Here is a 15,985-nt window from a genome sequence, read left to right as displayed (position 1 = left end):
GATGCCCTCACCTCCAGCAGTGCCCCCTCCCATTCCCCACTGTGTCCCCCTGATCAGCCATGTAATTGGGGTGTGCGCCCCTTTGGCATCATTGAATTTGCACCTTTACTGCATTCCCCCTTCGATCAATTTATCGATCGACACTTCCTTTCCTACCATGGTCTTACTTACCGTCTTGGGTATCCACAACCTCATTACCCTGTCCGTGCTCCCCCCTTGTTCCTCATACTCCCGCAGGGGAAATTCTATTAACATTGCTTGCCCATCCTTGAAGCAGGCCACCCAAAAGGAGTCATACTCTTCCACATTTGCAGGCGACATTGCACTCACCACTTGTTCATTCTGCACATTTTCTCCAGACTGTGTTGAACCCGAGTGTTTATTGTGTGACTTATCCCCCATCCTGTTAACATTCAGGAACATGGTATATCTCCTCCTCCCCCTCTATTCTCGCAGTGCTTTAGTACTAGCTGACCCACACAGAAGGTGATGAGCACCAGAACGAGCACTGGGCCAGTCACTTTAAAAATGTTTGCCAACCACATGGGGACCCGTGCAAAAAGAGTCAAACCAACCGTCTGACGATACTGCATGCGTTTCCCTCACCATAGTCTCATGGAGTGTACGGATTTCCTCTATGACTTCCTTCAATGTTCTATTAGCTGCACTGGTGTTATTGTGCATCAGCTACTGATGATTTTGTGGCAGACCCCACCATCCATTGCAGTAATCATATCCAATACATATCCAATACATATCGGTTTTGGCGTGCCACCAGCTTGACTGTACGAACCCGTACCACAATGCGTTCTTTTTCAGTGGAGTTTACCAGTTGTAGTACCTTATAACAGGTCACCTGGAGTCACTTGGCCTTGACTGCCGCTTCGACCCCAGGAAGCAGGAGGCATGGATGCCTTTGAAAACAGGTGGTACTGTGATGGAATTGCAGCCAAACTTTCTGAAGATTCACTGGACCAATAGTTGCTGTGCCTATATCTTTTAAATGTTTGTGCCTGCCCTTCTGGTAGTCTTTCTTCCCCCAGCATCGCAGGGTGGTCATTGAAGGGCATCAATTCTGCTCGAGTCCCCTCCCAATTGGGAGGCAACTTGGCATATACCTGGGTCCCACACGTCCACCAGTGGTACATGACTGCCGCTGTCTCACTCTTCAGTGCTGGAATGCTCATCACCTTGGTGCAGCCGGCATTAGACCCCCAGATGTGTTGACCTTGTGGATTTGAAACATAAGGAAAATCATGAGGCATGATGTATACTGGTTAGTGTCGCTCATCTATCCAAGTTAAGGCATACACATGTTTGTTCGGTTCCATGTAATAATGTCGCCACAAAAATCTCGCTATGCAAAAATATTGCTGAAAAATGGCCTTTTTTTGTGGCGACATTATTGCATGGAACATGCGGGGGACACCCCCGCAACCTCCAAACCTTTCTTTTTCTTTTTTTGTAAACATTTTTTTTAAATATATTTTTTTTTTGCCCCTGTCCCCATATATATGGTCACCCATATAATATCGCTGCAACCTTTTCCCGGCGATATTATTTACGGCGACCATATATATGGGGATAATATTACCTGATACCATTTGTTCCATGTTGCCTTACAGCTGTCATTCATTTTTGTCAATATAGCCCTATCAAACCCCACTGACCCCTCCGCTCAACACTGTGCCATTCACCCACTTCCATTGCCCGTCAAGAAAGACAGATCCCTCTATCCTCATGAATGGCCTTGTGTGGCAGCATGGGTTATCATGCCCTGTTGCATTTCGTACAGCACCCTGCAGTGCGTTGTAATCAACTGCTCCCCTCTCCTTGCAACATCTGTGATATATTCTAATATTATATCTTTGGTATATTTGTATTTTGGCATTCTCCATAGCTGCATGTAATTGTATGCATACACTTTCCCCCCTCGCAATCGAGTGAATGGTCACCGAATGACCCTAAAAAAGAACAATTGTTTTAGGTGCATAAAGCATCCCTCTCACTCCATCTCAACCTCTTGGGGCAGGAAAAGCATAGGTGTCTCTGTGACATGTGGGATGAGCGAGCACACATAACAAGTGTCATTTGCCCTCTCGTCCCACACATCTCATATCACTGTACCACACATTACCAGATGCCGTATCCTGCCTCTCCCTGATGCCCTCATGAAATATATCTGCATTAAACAAGCTCTGTTTGCTTCTCATTTGTTAATCATTACCTTTATTAGTACTTTCTAGTCCCCTCAATACCAAAAACAAAATAAAAATTAAAACAATGCACAAAAACGCTGCACTAGACCAAATCACATTATAGTTCTTTCTTGTACCATTGCTAATGTTAATGGGAGGCCTATTGTCCTCCTCATCCACAGGCCTCCGATACAACCTTACAGCAGAAATAAAAGTCAATGATAACTGCTCGATACACCTAATGAAGCAGTTTTCCTCTCCTCTTCTCTCAGAGAGCCGCTGTTGTCTCTGTGAATTTCGGAATGATGTATCCATGCTCGGCAGTCAGCAACTTTTAATGCGGTCGGTGTGGAGTATATGACGATATGCGGCCCAGTAAAGTGATGCTCTTTCCACGACCTTGTAAAGTTCCTAATGCAGACCATGTCCCCAGGGCGGGGCTGCTGGCGCAAACGTCTCTTCTCTTGTACTATTGGTTGGTGACGCGTCGTCGGACGGCTGACTTGAAGGTGGATGCACCTGGCGAGATATGTATTTGAGAGACTTTGTAAGTTCCTTCAAGTATGTATTAAACTCCTCCCCTAGTATCTGAGCAGAGCTGTTAGCATTCGAATTTGTAAGTGCAGCAGTAAGAGGCGCATGCATTCTCCTGCCGGTAACAATATTGTGCACCGTCAAATCATGATCCATGCCAGGTGAATTGCATAAGGCAAAGAAAGTGATAAGCAAGCAGTAAAGTCACCGACAGCTTGGCCAAGTGCTCTTTAAGCAGGTGTTTTAAACGCTAAACCAAACCATTGGATTGTGGGTTGTTCACTGAGCATAGACAGTGCTTGATCCCAGGAGGGCTGTAACCTCCTTAAAGATATCATTGGCAAAGTGTTGCCTATTGTCTGACCTCAATTCATCACATATTCCCCACCTCTGGAATACCTCTCATCATAAAAAGGTGGCAACAGATTTTGTATTATTATGGGCACAGGGTCCTGACTCAAGCCAATGTGAAAAAGAACATGCCACTACAATCCTTTACCTATAGGAGACACATTGATCGTGCATGTCCATGTAGTCAGTGTGCAAGTGCCGAAAGGGCCCCTGTGGGTGCAGTAATGTTGCTCTGACAGTTTTTAGTGTGTGTCCCACTGAGAATTTTTGACAGGTAATACAATTAGTTGTAAACTCAGCAACTATCTCATAAAGATTGGGCATGAACCACCCCTCATTAATTTCTGTGTTCTTTTGACATATGGACTGGATAATGGAGCTGCTCTAATGCTACATTAATTAATTTCTTGGCCATCCTGGGCTTCCCTGTGCTGTTCTGCTTCTAAACTAGATCTGTGTGGGAGAGAGAACACCCTCTCTTTGTCCGTAGCTTCTTCTTTTCTTGGGGCACTTTGCCTTACAATTCAATGACCTGAACAATGGGCAGTACATTAAAGTGCTCAGTAGTGTTGGAGCTCTCGGGCCGCTTGGACCCAAGTGCGTTCATGGGTACCTTTTCTTTTTTACCTATGAATAATCTGGTAGTTCCTTCAGGCAAATAGGCTGCTTCTTTGGCTGCTCTGTCGGCCATATCATTACCATGTGAAATAAAATCCAGGCACCATGTGTGGGTGGCAAATTGCATTATGGCTACCTCTAATGGGAGTGATAACACCTCAATTTATCATGCCAATATATCTGCATGCTGAATGGGGGACCAATCGCTCCTTTTGAACCCCCTCCTTTCCCATTGAGGCAACCCTGAGTGCACTGTAGACATGTCTAGTGCTGTTATCAGAGCCACTAATTCAGCCGTCTGTGCCGACTTATGAGCTGGCAAATGCACTTGAGACCAAATGTGATATTCTGCCTCACAATGGCACACTGCATCTTGTGATCAAATCTATTGTCGATTAACCGTCAAGAAAAAGAGCATGTCTCCCCCCTATGGGTTCCTCTTTCACCTGGGGGTTCCCTTCCATCCTGTCCATTTAAGGTGCACAGTCATCAACATATTCTCCCGGCATGGCTGCCTGTGTTATGAACATAGCTGAGTTCACTACACATCATCAGCATCTAACAACCTGAATTACTGGGATTGCCAGTGGTACCACGTATCCCAAGGCCCTCTGAGTCTTTAATGTGGATTTTTGATTTGTTCAAGGATCACAAAAAGTGTGTGCTCCATGTATAAAATAACTGCCCCCCCCCATTGTTATGGTGGCTGCCTTCTCTATGGCAAATGCTGAAGCCGCGAGCGATTGTTCTCATGGAAAATGGCCCTGAATTTCCAGATCTAACAAACCTGTTACGCTCACCTGGTATCCACAGGGACACCACCAGCCGGGTTACTCGCTTGTATACTTCTCAGTTTTGCCCAGATGTGGTCTGCGGGGAAGGTTCTGCCTGAAAATACAGGAGGACTGTGTTCAAGACTGGCCGACCGGGGTAAGTATCCTCCCTCCACCCCCATATGATTTCAGCCCCTCTGGGGCCCTCTCCTCACCTTGTGGTAGAGTTAGGCGTGCTCTCCGTCCTGCCTTCTTTGCAGGGGCGCGTTGTCTTTCGTGGGCGTGTGCAGTCCAGTTACTTCACTGGCACCGGCCCGTTTGATATCGTTCAGGTAGGTCTTATTGCTGTTCTTTAGTATTGTTGCTATCCTGCATGCCTTTCTTTGTTTAATAATGTCTCTTTTTCTCCCTTAGGTATGCAGAGCTTTAGCGCAGCGAACTGGCTTGGTTGAGCCCCGCTGGTAAATGATGGTGCATTAAGAGCACTATGATGCAGTAAGTAAGCGCTATGCGCAGCGCTGCAATGTCTTTCCTTTGCTACCCTGTTTTTCCCTTCTTTCCTTGTAGGTCGCAGTGTTCATCGCTGGGATGGTGAGACCCTCCGTGGGCCTTTGACTTAAATTGCTGTGTTAGCTTATTCCCCCCTGCCCCCTTTCTTCCCTTCTCCCTTTCTGTGTTTCCTTTGTTGGTCCCCTCCCTCCCTCCTGTCTTCCAGCCCTCCCACCACCCTGATTGGTTGGCCCCCTTCCTCATTACTGGTGTTACCAGGGCAGGCCCTGCCGGCAGGCCCCATGACTAAGGTCCCCTAGGCAAAGGGCGGCTCCCAGAGAGGCAGCTCCTGGCTTTGTCTGCAGGTGTCCACAGGGGAAGCCAGTTGCCAGCCATCTTCCAGGGATGACGCGCACACTAGCCTGCATACCCCCGTCCACCTAGAAGACTCTCAAACGTAGGTGTGTTTTTCTCCTCTTTTAAAAAATTGCATTGGAAAGTTTTTAAATGGCATTGTGAAACCCAGGCCTTTTTCCCCTCTATTCAGGACACTCCAATTTAGGTGAGTTTTTCTCCTGTTTTAAAAAATTGCATTGTGATAGTCTTAAATCCGGTGTCTGTCGTTCTGTCCAATTGTTCAACTTGTCTCTCCTCTCTCTGTCTCGTCTGCTTGCACCCTGCCCTGTGTCCATTCCATAGTGATATCCCTTCCCTCTCCCTTCCTCTTCTCTCCTCACCCTACCTACTCTATGTTGCTCTCTGTCCCTCCTATCTTCTCTAACTGCTTCTCTATCGACTACCCTGCTCTCCTCACTAAATCTGGTAGTAAGAAGTTTAAAAAGGACATCCTGGTCTTTGTAGTTCCCTCACCAGACCTATGGACCCTACACATGTTCTCTGTGCTCTCGCCCTTCTCCTCCTCTCCCAGTAATGGTGGCACCCGGTGGGAGGCCCTCCTGGCCTCCTTCCTCTCCTCTAAGGTCATCATTAATGTTTATTTGAATGGTACCGTCTTGGTCCAAGGTACTCAGGCCAACCTTCTCTTCGAAAGACGCTTCCCACACCTCATACTATTTCCTTTCTTCTCCTGCTGTCTCCTCTCTCCACTCCACGGCTTCTTTGCCTCCCCCTGCTGCCTCCTCCTTGGCTACTTTGCCCTCTCCTCCTTCCCTTTCTGCCCCCCCCCTCGGGCTTCTTCAACACCTCCGAACGGCATACCTCTGATTTGTACCCCACCCCAGAAGTCTTTTCAAGGACGGCAACCTTCTCCATATTGCCACTCTTAACTCTCACTGAGCTGTCAAACACTCCTCCGACATCTGCCACCTTCTGGTAGAAATTGACCTTGATGTCCTCGGTCTCTTATGGCTTTGTCACAAGCTTTGACACTCTCCTCCCTGATGGCTACAAGATCCTATCCACACCCAGGTCCAACCGTTCTGGAGGGGGTCTAGCCTGGATATTCCCTGAGTGGATTCCTGCCTCTGTCATTCCTATGCAGGCCTACTCCTCTTTCGAATGCCTCGTCTGCAGCTCTCTCTCTCCTAGCCATTCCCTTACTGTGGCTACTATCTATCGGCCACCTGGTCAAATCTCCTCCTTCCTCTCTGAGTGGGCGGACCTCTCCTCTTCCCTCCTGGTCTCGACCACTCAACTCCTCCTTCATGGAGACTTCAACATCCACCTGGATGGTTCTGTCCTTCCTCTGGACTCTTTTGCGACCTTTGCGACTCTCTCACTCTCTCTTCTCCCCTCTGCCCCGACTCACTCTGCAGGGCACACCCTGGATGTTCTGATCTGCTCAGACCTTCCCCCTTTTATCCGTCTCTCCTGGAGCGAGCATTTTCTCCTTTCCTCCCAGCTCACCCCCTCTACTCCTCAGGCCAAGCCAACTCCATCAATGCCCCCCACCTTCTCGGTCATCTGACCAATGAAGCGCGTGTCAGTTGAGGCTTTCACCACAGCTTTCTCCCCTCTTCCCCCTTTGGCTGACTCACACCCCGACACAGCCCTTTCCATGCGCCACTCTGCTATATCTGATACTCTCGATGTTCTTGCCCCTGTCATGAGGATCTGCCTGAAGCCCAAAGCCAAGTGCAACTCCTGGTACGACTCTGTCCTTGTCACCCTTAAATGCAAGTGCAGCGTAGCTGAGAGGAAATGGCGTGCTTCATGTACATCCTCTGACAAACTGGACTGCCGCCTGCTCAAAGGCAATACCGGCTCTATGTCCTCACCAAGAAGAGAGCTCACATCCAAGCTTGCATCTCTGCGGCATCTAACAACTCGGCTGAACTCTTTAAAACCTGCAAGTAACTAGCCAATCCTGCCACAGACTCTACCTCTCCTGTCCCTTCCCAGGCCCTCTGCACGGCACTGGCTTCTCATTTTTTCTCTAAAACTGAGGACATCCTGTCCTCTCTCTCCTCCTCTCCCCTTCTTCACTGCTCTTCCTCTGGCCCTTCTTCGCACACCTCTCCTCCCTCCTTCTCTGCCTTTCCCTTGTTCTCCCCAGACGAGGTTTCTAGACCAGTCCGATCTATGAAAGTCTTGTCAAAACCGGTTCATCCCTGTTCCTCCAAATCCATCAAGGACCACATTGACTCCCTGGCTCCTGCTCTGGGCGAGTTCTACAACCACTCCTTCGCCACTGGAGTCTTCCCTTCCCCCTGAAGCACTTCCTTGTGCATCCTCTTCTTAAGAAATCCTCTTCCGACCCGTCCTGCCCGGCTAACTATCGCCCAATCTCCATCACTCTTTCCTGGGCGAACTCTTTGAAAAGCTGGCTATCTCCCAGCTCAATCTTCACACTGAATCTGTTGGTTGTCGCCATGATCATCAGTCTGGCTTCAGAGATGACAGAAGCATGGAAACTGCTCTCCTGAACAAACATCCATGTAGACCTGCTCTCGATCTTGATTCCAACACCCCCTGTGTCCTCATCTTACTTGATCTCTCCTCTGCCTTTGACACAGTCAACCATGCCATCCTGCTCAACCGTCTCTGCGATAACCTGGGTATCACCGGTCAGGCCCTGGCGTGGCTGACTTCTTTCCTCTATGATCGACCCTCCCAGGTTCAACTTGGGTCCTTCCTCTCCTCAATCTCTATCTCTACCTGTGGTGTTCCCCAGGGGTCTAACCTCTCTTCCTGGCTGTTCAACCAATACCTGGCACTTCTAGCCCACCGGGTTGCCGCGCTCTGCCCCAACATCCAGTGCTATGCGGATGACACTCAGCTCATTTTCAGACTGCCCTCAGCCACCTCTTCTCCCTCTCTCATCTTTTACTGTCTCTCTGCCATCCAAGAGTGGTGTACCACCGATAATCTCTGCCTTAATGCCAGTAAGACTGAGATTCTCCTCATCTGCACACCTGCTCCCTCCTTTCATGCCACTCTCTGGCCGGCTGCTCTTGTGAGGCTAAGAACCTCAGGTTCATCTTCAACTCCATACTCTCCTTCTCTCCTCACATCTCTGACGTCTCTAAGAAGTCACACTACCAGCTGCACCTCCTCAGAGGTATTCTTCCTTTCCTCTCCTCCCCCCAAAAGCTTGCTGTCTCCAGAGCTGTGGTTCTCTCTAGGCTGGACTACTGCAACAGCCTCTTTCTAAATCTGCCTGCTTCTACTCTCCGCCCTCTGCAACTCATCCAGAACAGGACTGTGAGACTTGTCATTGGCCTCAAGCCCAGGGATCATATCTCGCCAGGACTCAAATGTATCCATTGGCTCCCAGTGGCTGTGAGGATTAAGTTCAAAACCCTCTGCATTGTCCACAAGTCCTTCTGGGGCCTGGGGACTCAATACCTTCAACTCTCTCTTCCTAAATGTCTTCCTTCTTGAGCTCTTTGCTTATCCGCCTCCAACTCCCTCAGGGTCAGTCGCTTCTCCAAGCAACGAGTTGGTGGTAGATCTCTTTCTTCGGCTGGGGCCACCCTCTGGAACAACCTCCCTGCTTCCCTGAAACTTGAGGAGTATCATCTCTGGTTCCGGAACCACCTCAAAAACTTTCTCTTTGCTTCTGCTTTTTCTCCTCCTCTCCCCTGTTCACTTCCTGGCTGAAACTGAAACTGAAGCTGCACTGGTTACCTGGCCACCTTTGGATCTCTGGCCCAAGTCCTCTCCCCCACCAGTTGTACACCTGCACTGCCTTCCTGGCAATCCCCACACTTGGTCCCAACACTTGGGGATTGTTTCTGTATCCCTACAGTCCCACTACCAGCACTTGACACCTGTTGTCTGCAACAAAGAAAACATGGCCCTAAAAACCGTGGCCCTGCCCCTTTATGCCCCTCTATACCCAAACCTCAGGTGTCTCTGCAAGTACTCTCTGCCATGCTGGTAATATCCCATTGATAGGTAATTCCCTCTTTGTGGGTAGAAGTTGGGCTGTTGGACCCCCACTGCTGGGTGTACTGTGGCTGCGGGTGCCCCCTTGCTGTGGCCCTCCCCCCACTGAAAACCCCCTTGTGCGGGAGCCACTTCAACGGGGCCCGTGAGCACTACACCTTCCACTGAAAGCTTTGCTCGCTTCTTATGCACCGACTTGTTCTCTACCTTTGCAGCATTGTCTGCTGACTCTTCCTTTTCTTGCTTTCTCTTGCAATATTGTACGATAGTCAATTGTATCTCTGGCCACCCCTTTGCTTCTATCCATACTATTTTATCTAAGGAGTTGTTGCACATCTGGGGGAAGCCCTCAGACCAAATATGATCAGAAATGGGTATGTATTTGTCCCATGACTGTCGAGTCTCTAGCGTTGACATCTCCTTTATTTGTCTTATATATTAAGTGCGGTCCTCGTCTGGTTTCATCTTACAGGGCAATGCAGCCTCCAGGTCCAAAATACCAGGGTGCATACTTCTTAGCACTTTCCACATGTGGGTGTGACAGTTATTGAAGGGTGCCCTGTTGCGTACATTGCTACTCGGTTTTACCCCATTGTACCACGCTTCTTCCCATATTTTGTCTGTTCCCTCCCCTGTTATTGCCGAGAACAAGCTCTTCATATGCCCAATCACTAGGGTGACCCCTGCCATCTTCTTGAGAGCGTATATCAACTTGCTCGCTCCTGCCATAAGGGAGGGCAAGCTGAATATCAAGTTGTCTCTGTCAATCACCTGCCATGGTACCTAATATGTGTCTCCCCTCCCTTTCTACAACAGGGGCATTTGGGTGGTGTGGGGTCCGGGGCCTGCCCCATCCCTAAGGGCCTTTGCCACTGCCATTTTTGTGTTTCTACTGTGGAGGGTCTTAGCGAAGTCCCTACTGGTTCCTCCTCTGTCCCCATTTTTCTTTTGTCTCCATCCCCTTTCATTCTCCCAATTTGCAGCCCAGGGCTCGTCATCCCCAGCACTCATGCCTGCGCCTTTGTCCCCGTCCGAGACAACAAAGTCCTCTTCAGATGAGTCCTGTCATTCCTCCCCCTTGGCAGAATCTTCATCGTCCAATTTAAACTTTATCTTCCCCAATGTCCACCCATCTTTATCCCCTGTTCCTCTCCTGTCTTTGTACCTCCTTTTCAATCACCCTCTCTCTCTCTCCTTGAACATAGTGTCCAACTGCTGCTGTGTGCTCTTTTCTATGTCCGCCACATACTTTCAGTCACCCTTTTTTTGTTACCTCCTCAGGCTTCCCTTTCCCCTTTTCTGCCCCCCCCCCCCTCCCTGCTCGGGGACACGCGCCTTGGATTCATGTACCCCCTGGCAGGTTTCAGCATTGGATACAACCGATAGGGAGGGAGCGGAACAATAGCTGGCCCTGTCGTGTCACTGTCCTCCTTGCCCCCCTTTGTGGGCTCCTCATTTTTCTCCCTGTAGAGCTTCCAGAGCCCTAGGATAGCCCTAGGATATTTTGCTTGCTCTTTAGATCCTTTATAGGTGGCCGATAAACACAAAAACATGCTTTCTATTATAGCACTATCAAACATTCCCTCTCCTGGCCCTTTGTGAAAACACTGTTCCGCAGTGTCCCATACCCACTAAACATATTTTATCACGATATTGAGGAAACGTATTACATAAATGAATCAGGGACGTGTCCATCCCGAAAACCATTCCCGCCCACTTCTGTGCTCCAACTATACTATAGTATGGAGCTCCTTCCCCTCTCCCACTTTAAACCCTACAATGTCCAAATTACCCGTATTTCCTTTACACCTTCTCCAATACCTGCTTCTCACTCTCATCTTTCATGCACCCCCACATTCTCCTCCCGCATCCGTACTAACAATTCCTTCTGCTCACACCTTATCCACACTCACTGGCCATCTCCACAGGCCTGCCTAATCACAGCTGTCATGCTCACTGGCCTTCACTATAGGCCTGCCCACTCACTCAATGTTAGTACAACTGTGGCCCTCTCCACAGGCCCTAACATACTCCTAACATACTCCTAACATACTCTATGTTAGTATGTAAATGCCTGTCACTACTTATGCCATGCGCAGATATATACACATTTTCTCTGGTGTCAATCCCTCCACCTCAGCCGACCCCACATAAAACAACAAGTACTCCAACTACTAGACTGACGAAACCCCACAGTTCAAAAAAGCAGACATATTCAACATCTACTATCCTACTGCGCACCTTCCTCTAATAAATAAACAAATCATCAACTCTCCAGCCCCATAAATGATGCAACTATAAAATCGCCTGCCCTACATGTAACTCCCATCTAAAGGGGTCCGCCACTGTCTATGCACACTTCTGGTCTAACGCAGACATGCTCGCTACACACCCACTCCCTACCTTAGGGGTGGAACTAACATCTACGACTACTGCGGCCGATTGTCCTCCCCCCATGTAGGCTACATCCTGTACACCATAAAAAAATCCCTCCCCCATCCATGGTATTGCGTGTTCATGCAAGGGTACACTCACATGTCCTTGAGATCCATGAGCCCTCCTGGCATCGAGCCTTCCCTGTGGGCCCGCACCTCCACCTCCACTTGAGTGCAGGTGACAGTCAGGACCTGGGAGACCTTTGTGAACTCTGCGTCTGCAGGGCCTCCTTGGTTGTGAACATCAGACTGGTCTGTGTTCGCTTGGCCCTAACCACCCGGGAGGATGGCTGGAATACCCTCAGCTGGCTGAGGGAACTGAACTTCTCGTTGGGGCCTCCAAATGTATCAGTGGTCCTTCCAAGGCAAGTAACAACTGGAACACCAAAGTAATCCAAAAAGGTGCATTCACCAAGCAAGAAGTAACGCATAATATTCAGGCTCATAATACAGCTGGGAAAGCACGGTTCAAACAGCACGGATGAACAGTGTTCAGGAGGAGAGGAATTCACTGACGGGCCCATAGCTCAGCGCTCACCCTCTAGAACTTGTAAGACAAGATAGCTGCACCATGTGAGGACAGGGGGTGCAGGATTCATTTACTCCAACACGACTCAATAATGAGGGCTCAGTAAATTGGCAAAGGGAAGTACGTTTAGTACATCAAACAGAGAAACAAATGGAAATCAGCAGCATTGCGATCACCTGTCTCGCTCCGACTTCCTCGAACTTCAGTTGAACAACAATTCTTATAGGCAATATTCGTCATCATTGACATCTAACTCTACAAAAACTTGACATGCAATATAATTGGTTAGGAAAGGTAACTTAAGTATAGGTTCTATATCTGTATATGATATTAGAGCATGCGGATTGGAGAATTCTTATCGGCTGGGCGTCCACGCCCATCATTCTACAACACACGTGATTGACGTCACTATAAGTATGACATCCTATTGTTCTACTATCTATAGGATTCCAGATAACTCGGTCCATTGTGATTGGGTAGGTTACACCCCTAGACATAAATCCCCATTTTAATTAGCAGCATGCAGCATGGACACCCAGGTGCCTAGTGTCCCAAGTTTCACCCTGCCTCCCTTCCATCAATCAGTATTTTAGGGCTATGTGTCAATTAGTTGGCTGGGTATGGCCTCGAAACTGTAGCCTCTTATCAGGAAAAGTTATGGCATCCTCGGTCCTGGATGACATCAGGCGGTGGTACCTCTTCGTGTATGGCTGGTCACGTGTCAGTCCACCATGAATCTGCTTCAGTTTCCAGCCTTTAGTGTATTTAATTCTGTTTTCAGCCTCGCCACCTGCATGGGACCCCCTTATCTTGACCTTCACGGGGCAGGCTAGTATGCTCTGAAGCTTGAGTCTTGTTAGCTGACGCTCTCCTCCCTTTCTTGGTTGACCTCGATTTCCTAGGCATGAGCCGCTCTTTGTTGAGTTTCGATTCCGCTCCTTCTCTTGCCTCTGGCTGGGTTACGAAACTCGGCCTGTCAGGCCTCTGGCAGCCTGGGTACATTTCTGCTTTTACAAAATGGAATCACACTTGTATAATGTGCCTTATTGAGGTAGATATATGGTTGGCGCTTGCTGCTCTAATCTTCTACTAAGCATTGCAAGCAGTATCGTTTCTTTTTGTCTCTTGCGTTCCAAGCCTATTTACACACGTTTGACAGGTCGGTTGCTCCCATCTTGTCTCGTAGCAATGTTTCCTCACGTTTTAACATCATCTCTTCTCTGTGTCCATTACATTTATTTTCGTAGTTACTCGCACTGGTGTGCTATCTTTGATAGCTGCTTTTGTTCATTCACCAGTCTGTTCAGGCCCTTGAGTCATTTCCATTGGCCTTCCATTAGGGCTCTTTGGGTCTCTTCATGGACCGTCTGTAGGTACTCTTTGTTTTGTATCAGCGGCTGGTACGGCTGTTTGATAGGGTACCGTGCTGCCCAGGTTTGTCTGGTTATGGGCGCTTCAACAGGTATGGATCTTCTAATGTATACTGGGCAGAGTCCCAGTGCAGCTGTTTGATGATTAATTTGCTCCTCATACATCACATACCTTGGCGAGTACTCTCCTGGTACCTCAAAATGAGGGGCTGAGGTACAGGCCATGTCTGGGACCTCCTCTACACTCCGTCCTCTGGTCGGTTCATCGACCACTTCTGCAATCTCTTTCGCACCTTCGATTCTTCAGTGTCATGTTCATCGTCTTCAGGGTTTGTACATGATTGTGTGAATGTATGCGTCTTTGGAGTCCATATTTTTATCACTCCTTTCAAACTCCCTGCTGTTTTCACATTTTCGTCTTTGTTCCATGTCATTAACTGACATTTTCCATTTGGACTGCAGTAGATCCATTTTCCTTCATATCGTCTTGGCTTCTTAGGATATGTGAACTTTGTTCCTTCTGGTGAAAATTTGCTGGATTTCACAAAGTCTCTTATTTCTTCATCAGTCAGGTCTCTGGGCTTCCACAATGGTTCGACATCAACCATTATTTTCATCCCTATGGCTTTCTTTGCAGTTTTCTTCGCAGTTTTCTGGCACTGTATAATGATTATCTTGACAACACAGAAACCTAGCAATACTACTGCTATTAGGGCTCCCAGAAACTTGAATATATCTGCCATCCATTGTGGGACCCATGAGAATAGGTCCCCAAACCAGCTGTCATCGTTCACTTCATCACTTTCGTCGATCATCTGGTTTTTCAGGTTTGTCAACATACTTATGGCCTCTGTTAGGGTCCTGTTTTCTTCATCGTGTGATGGTCCAAATGTGCAACATGATTCTCCAATTTTTGCACAAACACCTCCATCCATTGCTGTGATCATGTCAAGCACATATCTGTTCTGGAGGGTCATCAGTCTGATTGCTCTCTGATCGCGTTAAATCCTTTTATGGTAGAGTTGATGGTCTGCAATAACTCCCATCTGGTTATCTGCAACCATTTAGTATTCACTCCAATTTGGATATGTGGTAAGAGTATCGTGGTGAATACTATTGAGGTGAGGCTGAACAGCATGTGTTCGTATGGAATTGCATGGAATGCCTCTTCTGATTTGGTAGAAAAGTAATTTTCTCTCTTCATTCTGTATACCATTTCTACAGATCTCCTTCTTCTTAGATGAGCATCTGCTTTCGGGAAACTGTCCAACTTCAGGTCATTCTTAGGGATCACTAGCGCAGGAACGTGGACGTTCACTAGTGTGCTTATGTCTCCCCAGTTTTTCAACAGCCTTATGTATGCCTTGGATCCACACGCCCAGTAATGGTCCATAATAACTACGGTTCCTTGTGTCATTCCTGGGGCTTCAAAGATTTGTCCGCAGTTTACCTTCTCTCCCATCTTCCTCGTCATTTCTTCTGAAGCATAGCTTTGGGCTTTCCAGTGGTACTATCTGCAGGGGTCCTCCTCTGTCTTCGACCCATGTTAGCAGCTTTACCAGTTTTGGCCATAGAGGTTTGCATAATTTCTGTGAATTCTCTATCGCTTCTCGGCAGGCTCCAAAGACCATCCAAACTCGGCAGATTACTACTCCTTCTTCCCATCCATCTGGGGAAACCACTGTTCCCCAAATCTGCATTTGGCCTCTGTTCTTCCAGATTTGAGCTTTGTCTGCATTTTTTCCTTGAACGTTCAGTCTTGGGTTTATTTCCCATCTTATCCCTGATCCTTTGACGGCAGGGTTCTCGTATCTGATCACATGATTCCTTGTGTGAGCCCTGTTTCTTGCTTTAATGTCCTGGACATAGCCGTCTTCGTCCGGATAGTTCTTTTTGTTGGCCCATATCAACGAGGCATCTCTCCCCATAAATTGTCCTCTCGTGTTGCACATTGCTACATGTGACATACAGTGTGCTGTCTGGACATCAATTTCTACAGCCACAAAGATCTTTGATTTTCCCATGCTGTATGGTAGGAGTGTACAGACCAAAAATTCTCCTTCTGATTGTCTTCGTCCTACTTCCTTCATGTGCTGGTACCATATGTTGTTTCCAAGATGGGCTGTGCTGTCCAGGTAATCGTTGAGCTCATTGTCATCTTCGTACGGGCTTCTCTTGATTCTCAACGTTTTTCTATAGTTTGCTATGACTATGTCTCTAAATGCATCTGTGCTGCTTTTCCACTCTGTGCGTCTTGGTGGAGCAGGGTCCTTTGGCTGCCTTGCTGTGGTAGGAAAAGGTTTTTCGTTTCTCTTCCTCTCTTTTTTTTTCATTGGGG

The 15,985-nt window shown here is 48.0% G+C and overlaps 1 protein-coding gene across 3 annotated transcripts in view; it reads left to right on the top strand.

Moving 5' to 3' along the window:
- LOC138566695 (cytochrome P450 2C20-like) overlaps positions 1-15,985 on the top strand; it is a 454,294-nt gene that overhangs the window by 305,492 nt on the left and 132,817 nt on the right. The window lies entirely within an intron of this gene.

Source organism: Ambystoma mexicanum, chromosome 2p (genome assembly GCF_040938575.1).
Source record: "Ambystoma mexicanum isolate Mex_15411 chromosome 2p, UKY_AmexF1_1, whole genome shotgun sequence".
NCBI classification, from domain to species: Eukaryota; Metazoa; Chordata; class Amphibia; order Caudata; family Ambystomatidae; genus Ambystoma; species Ambystoma mexicanum.
This window is presented reverse-complemented; position numbering and strand designations above follow the sequence as displayed.